We start from the raw sequence: 6,456 nt of genomic DNA, 5'->3' as shown, positions 1-6,456 counted from the left end.
GGCACACGATGTGTGTGTCTGAATGCATGGGTTAATGAAATGATGAAAAAGACCAGGTCTTTGTCCTAAGAGAGCTGCTAATCTAGTGGGGGGACAGATCGGTGTACCATGACCATGAATGACACCCCAAAGACAGGTTGCAGTCAAGTCAGGTTCCAAACCCACATGGGGAAGGACCGGTGACCTCTGCCCAGGGAAACCAGGAAAGAACTGGATGGTGTTTAATTAGGGATGAGTAATATTTTAACCAGCCAAGAATGGAGAAGAGACAACACGAATGAAGAAACCTCAGGGCAGGTTGGAGACCGGTGAAGAATAGCCCAATTCAATCACACACACACACCTAACGGGGCTCCTGCAATAGACCAGCATTGTCTAGGTATAGTGACTAAAACAGACGAGTAGGGCAAAGCCTCTTTACTCCAGAACTTCACAGAGAGGGAGGAAGAAGACACATAAACAGATCATGATAAGAACTGATAACCACAACTTCCCAATCAGGATTCCGGACCAGAAATGGGGTACAAGTGTGCCGACTGCTGATCTTCCAGGCTGGGTGGCTAGGTGGGGGCCTGGCCAGAGCCTGTGGCCTCTAGAAGTCCTCATCGAGCACCCTGGAGCTTCTCTTCTCCACCCGCGCCATGAGGTTGAAGGGTCAGGAAGCTCTGGGAGTGGAAGATCAAGGCAGGCTTTCTGGAGGAGGTGATTCCCGAGTTGGGCACTAGCAGTAGAGTAAGAGCTCACCGAGAGATGGGTGGAAGAGACTTTAGACAAAGGAACAGCGGAGAGCGGTGAGCATAGAGATGCTAAATTCACTGAGCAGTTACCAAGGGCCAGCCAGACCTGAGACCCTCCCAAGCTATCTCGTTTAATTCTCTCAACCCTCTGAGGCGAGGGGTGGGGGGTGGTTTGAGGTCATTTTACAGATGAGCACACCAAGGCACAGAGAGTTTGTGTTAACCTTTGAAAGCCACACAGCCGCCAGCCAGCAGTGACGTTGGGATTCCCAGCCAGCACACCTGTTCTGAGCTATGGCACCACACCGTCGTCTATTCAAGAATCTGCTGGGGCATGAAACCAAAGCGGTGGCGGGGGCGGGGGGGGGGGGGGCGGTTGAAGGGCGGGGAGAGCCAAGAGGGAGGGCAGGCCGCACAAGCTGCATGGTTTTCCCAGGCCGTGGAGTGCTGGGCAGTCAGAAGTGGGAATCGGGCTGGGAGGAAGACACAGCATTCATCCCAGGCCAGGAAGGCAGTGGCCTGGGATCTGTGCGAGACAGCTAGTCCTGGAGCTTGGGGACTAGGCAGGGAGGTCAGAACAAGCACCTGTGGAGGTGGGTAAGGGCCAGGCTGCTGAGGTCACAAGCTCCATTTCAGGGAGCTGAGCTGGACTTAACAGGGAGCCACGGAAGACTCAGGAGCAGGGGGCTGACACCCTGCATTGTGATGTCAGGAAGACAGCTCTCAAGCAGCATCCAAGAGTCAAGAGGAGAGCTAAGACTTTGGTGGAAACATGCATCGGAAGGATATTGCTTTAATCTGCGGTGGCGCGAGGCCACAGGGGCTCATGGGGCCCGTGGTCTAGATTATGTGTGATCGGCTGCCATGATCGCTTTGCGGTTTGTATATTCTTTTTCTGAAGATTTGCACTGTGGCAGGGAGGGGGTCCCAAACACTGTACCTTAGCACACCCCTGCTAACCTGCCCTCTGTCTTGTGTGCCCTTTGTGGTGGGTCCTCCTCAATTTCCCCCGGCAACTTCATAGGCCTCGCTCCTGTCTGTGCACAGCAGTTAGTGACCATCTTTAGCCACTTGGGCTTCACTGTCTACCCCAAGGAGCTTCTCCTGTGTTTGTGCACAACGCGGGCAGGAGTGATCTCCATGAGAAGAACTTGGGGGAAGCCAATTTCCTCCATCGAGTGCACAAGCAGGTGCTTCTTGAAGCCTTCACACGAGCCTTCCTTAGTCTTCCTCATACTGCCCTTGCACCTGTCCCTGCACTTGGCATACTGCCTCGTGGTGTTACTTCTGTTTCTTAAATCAATCCCCTCTCCTCTGGGAGATGGTAAGACAGTGGGGGGCAGGGGCCTCCAAATGCTTCCATTTATTCTGAACCATTCTTATTACCCAGGACGTGCTCACAGTGGACAGTTAATGACAGCACATTATACATAGAAGGGGATGAGGGAGACTTCTCCTTGTCAAACAAGACCTCTGTAGGGGGAAGAAACTGATTTTTAAAAAACTGATGCTGTAAATGTGTCGATCAGAGCAGAAGGTACATTTCTGAACCACAGATGTTTAGGATCAAGCTGGGGCTTTGGGGCTAGCTCTGGTCTGATCAACGAATGGGGCAGGCCACCAAAGGTTGCTTTTCCTCTAAAGATTTCCATCTTCAGGGGAATAAAGGCCCAGGGTGGGAGTAGTGTGGGTGGGGAGGCCGGGGGGGTATTCATCACTGACACCAGCCCCAGCTTGTCTGAGCGCCCGACTTCTGAGCCTTTTGTTTTTGAGACAGAGGCTGTCTCCATGGCGACCAGCAGCTCAGTCCCCACTAGACCCAGAAGAATCTGAGACGGGTAGAGGGACACACACTCCCTCAATTCTCCCTGGAACAAATGTGGGGGCTTTAGAGCAAGAAGACCCTGCCTTCAGCACGGAAACCATGCTCCAGGTGGGGCCTGAGGCTCCATGATCACAAGTGGGGTTGTGGACAACAGACATCCACATTGGCCTCAAGACAGATCCTAAGACCCTCTTGTGAGCTCACAGGGGATCTCTCTAACCTCAGAAATAGCTAGGCATGTCTGAGGGGTGGGGACCTATGGGGGACTTCTGTTTAGAGAAGTCGGCTCATGTAACCCTGGGAACGAAATTCCTATAGAAACGAATCTGACTAAACTAAGGAATTTGAAGCCTTCTCCAAAGGAACTGATCCTTGTCCAGGCCTCCGGAATGGCCGAAGATCCAGCGATCATCAAGCCACCCAAGATGGACATGCCAGTGATAGAAGGGAAGAAACCACCGCCCCAGATCCATAATCTCAAAGCCCGTGACTTGAATGTGCTCACACCCACTGGCTTCCAGAGCTCTTTGTATCCCAGGGACTCTGGATGGAGGGTATCCTGGGCCCAACTCCCCCTTTACCTTGGTTCTGACATAGAAAGTGTGGTTGCTTGGTTTTTTTAGACCTCTTAAACCAAGGCTAGAGCTGGAGACCTAACTGGTTTTGGAGAGACGTTAGTGCAAAGCTTGTCCTTGTATGGAAGAAGCCACTTTGTGCTGGTTCATTAACGGTGAAACTAAGGAATCCCAGCCGCGAAGTAGGGGGGCCTCATCACCCATTTCCGTATTATTTACCACAGACAAGAACTTTGCCCATTGCTTACTAGGTCACTAATGTTTGTGTTGTTCCAGGACTGGGGCTTGGTTTCCTGACCACCATCAAGGGGAGCGTGGAGAAATCATGGATTAGAGGCAATCACGGGCTAGTTTAGACTCTGACCCGGTTAACGGTGCTCTTCCATGCACTCCAGCCTTGCCAGCTGGGGGACCTGACATCTGTTTGAGACCTGGGTACAACTCACAGCCAGACTGGGCAGGGACCCCTCTTCCTGTGCTGAAACCAGAGTGCCCTCCTGCTTTGATAGCCCTGACAGATCACTTCTTCTTGCAGCCACTTCTTACCAGAGCACCTCTTTGGCCAGTGCTGTCGGAGGGATGCATCGCTTCTATGTGTCACGGAACAGACACTGGTCTTGCATATCCTTTTTTGCACTTTTCAAGTGAGATCAAGCTGACTCCAGTTTGGCTGAAAATTTCCTAAGGGAGGAAATTCAGTCTACTGTTTTGGTACAGATACATGGATGGTAAACCTTTTTAAAGTAAAGAAAGTAAATAAATCTTCTTTTTAAAGTAAAGAAGGTGGTAGCCTACATGTAAAGTGTAGTCTTGAGTTTCCTGTGAAACTAGTGTCACCCTATTTTGATTTTCTTGTTCAGGCCAGGCATAAAGCTTTTTTTTTTTCTGGGAGGTGGAAGAATTTTAAATTTTTCTAGATGAAATCATTAAAAAAGGCCCCAGAAAGAGCCACATATTTTTTTAAAGATTTTATTTATTTATTTATTTATTTATGAGAGAGTGAGTGAGAGAGAGAGAGAGAGCACGAGCTGGGGGAGGGGGCAGAGGGAGAAGCAGACCCCCCGATGAGCAGGGAGTCCGATGCAGGACTCGATCCCAGGACCCTGAGATCATGACCTGAGCCGAAGGCAGACACTCAACCTACTGAGCCACCCAGGCGTCCCAAAGAGCCACATATTTTTATAAATATATAACTTACTGAAGAAAAGAACTAGGGAAGCCACATTTTTATTTCCCCTCTCACCATGTACATCCTTGGTCATTGTCTTAAACACCGTCTCAAAATTCCCGTTTTGTTTGTGTGTTTTGGATAGTATCATGTCTACATAAGAAACTGAACTGACCTTTCCATAGAGAGGTCCTGGCATCTAAAATGATCAGGATAATTAATTTATTTGTGTCTTCTGTTATGCCTGTATCTCTCATTTGTGTTGACAATAAAAATCCTTACTGCTTTCTCAAAAAAAAAAAAAAAAGAGAGAAGAGAAGAAAAGGAATTTTGTTTTATTTCCACTGTCAATAAAATGATGCAACAACACCGGACAGTTCTTCCTCGTCATTTAATTCACTAACACACTCATTTACACCAAGGTGCAGGATTACCCGCAGTGGTGCACAGGACACAGTGAACACCACACACGAAGGCATGGCAGCTTTGGTTAGAGGTATGATCCACACCTGTGCTATTTCTGTGAGCTACACTTAAAATAATGACTTTGCATATGCAAAAATCGCATGGCAAAGCCATGTAAAAACGTCTACCAGACAAGCTGAGTTGAAAACACTTAGCTTTCTTGAAAACACTTTCTTCTCTAGGACCAGTGAACTCTGAGTATGGTCCAGGCTCTCTGTCATTAGCATCAACAGGAGAACTTCTTGTGCTACTGATACTAAGGTGCATGTAGGCCTCTTTCTTACACTAACAAAAACACAGGTAGCGGAAATAGAAGTACATGGACAAACGCACTGAAGGGAATCAGTCAACAGTTATGCTAAATTTTGTCTCAGGAGAGGTTTTCAGTTTGATTGACTGATTTTATTCAAATTCACTACTGGAATGAGGGTAAGAGGTTGAGACTGCTGTTTCTCCCTGGACAAATTTACATACACACTGCCACACACCTTCTTTTTCCCCAGGCAGTACGGACATGACCTAAGACTCTTCTTGGTGGCTTCAGAAAAGGCACATATTCTAGTTGAAACAAAAGTAACATTCTCCCATGAACAGAGAAGTTTTGAAAATTCCACTGATTGGCAATTTCTGTCGTACAAATTTTATTCCATCTACCTTTAGCATCTGAAACCATGAGCTTCAACCCTATTCAAGAGGATTCCCCTTTAAGCCATTAATAAGGTTTAAGTAAAAACAAAATTCATTCCCATGTATTCATTCCCTGCCAACATTATGAATATTGTGAGTAATCATTTTAACTAAAGCCCAGACAAAATGATAAGACACTTTTTTTTGGTCCGTGCTTTTGTAGTTTTTTTAACGAGATGATCTTTTAATAGCTTCCTTCCAAGATTTCCTTCTTCAGCCACTGAGTTTATAGTCTATTCAAAGCTGGAAAGACTAATTATGGACACTTAAAGTGCCTTATGTTCTTCTAGCATATCTTTTGGGCAAAGCTACCACCACTTCCAGAGAAAGCTGAGACTAGAAGTGTTCAGCAAGATTATCTCCCCAATTCTACACCAATACCTTCACCATTTGCAATATTTAAATAAGTGTGTTTATTTCTGCTAAACTGAGGATTAAATATAATACCTTATGTTAAGAGTTCTAATTTCACATATCTCATATCTTAGGCTAAAGTTAATAATTCCTCTTAGCTATACATTTATGAAAAAGCCTTATAAATGATTTGATAATCAATATGTACCCCCAGGAGTCTAGCTATGGGAAAATTTCCCAAATGCAGAAAAAGATTCATGCACCAAGACGCTCATCCCATCGACCAATTGGAAACAGCTTTCAATGACCAGCATTATGGAAATCACTGGAGGTTGAATCATTAATGTAATGTTTAAGAAGACCATGAATATAACAAAAACATCCTTGATAAAATACTAAGTGAAAAAGCTTATACAAAACTGTATATGTGGGATGATGACATCATGTAAAATTTTATAAGAGAAATAAAATATGCAGAGAAAGAAATAGATTTGGAAACGCACCTTAAAATGTTAGCAGTGATTATCTTTAACCACTAGTGGGACTATTTATATTCCTTCTACTGTGCCATGTAGTCTGAATTTTCTATAATATCCATGGAATATTTTTATTGGGAAAAGAATGAATAAGAGAAGAAAGGAGCAC

At 46.0% G+C, this 6,456-nt stretch overlaps 1 long non-coding RNA gene across 1 annotated transcript; it reads left to right on the top strand.

Annotated features, from left to right (window-relative positions):
- Positions 1 to 1,478: 1,478 nt before the first annotated feature.
- LOC113919263 lies at positions 1,479 to 3,875 on the top strand. The gene is made up of 2 exons (XR_003518920.2): positions 1,479 to 1,615; positions 3,673 to 3,875. It is a non-coding gene; the product is annotated as an uncharacterized LOC113919263 (long non-coding RNA).
- The last annotated feature ends 2,581 nt before the right edge of the window (positions 3,876 to 6,456 follow it).

The sequence above is a fragment of the Zalophus californianus genome, chromosome 3, assembly GCF_009762305.2.
Source record: "Zalophus californianus isolate mZalCal1 chromosome 3, mZalCal1.pri.v2, whole genome shotgun sequence".
In the NCBI taxonomy this organism is placed as follows: domain Eukaryota; kingdom Metazoa; phylum Chordata; class Mammalia; order Carnivora; family Otariidae; genus Zalophus; species Zalophus californianus.
This window is presented reverse-complemented; position numbering and strand designations above follow the sequence as displayed.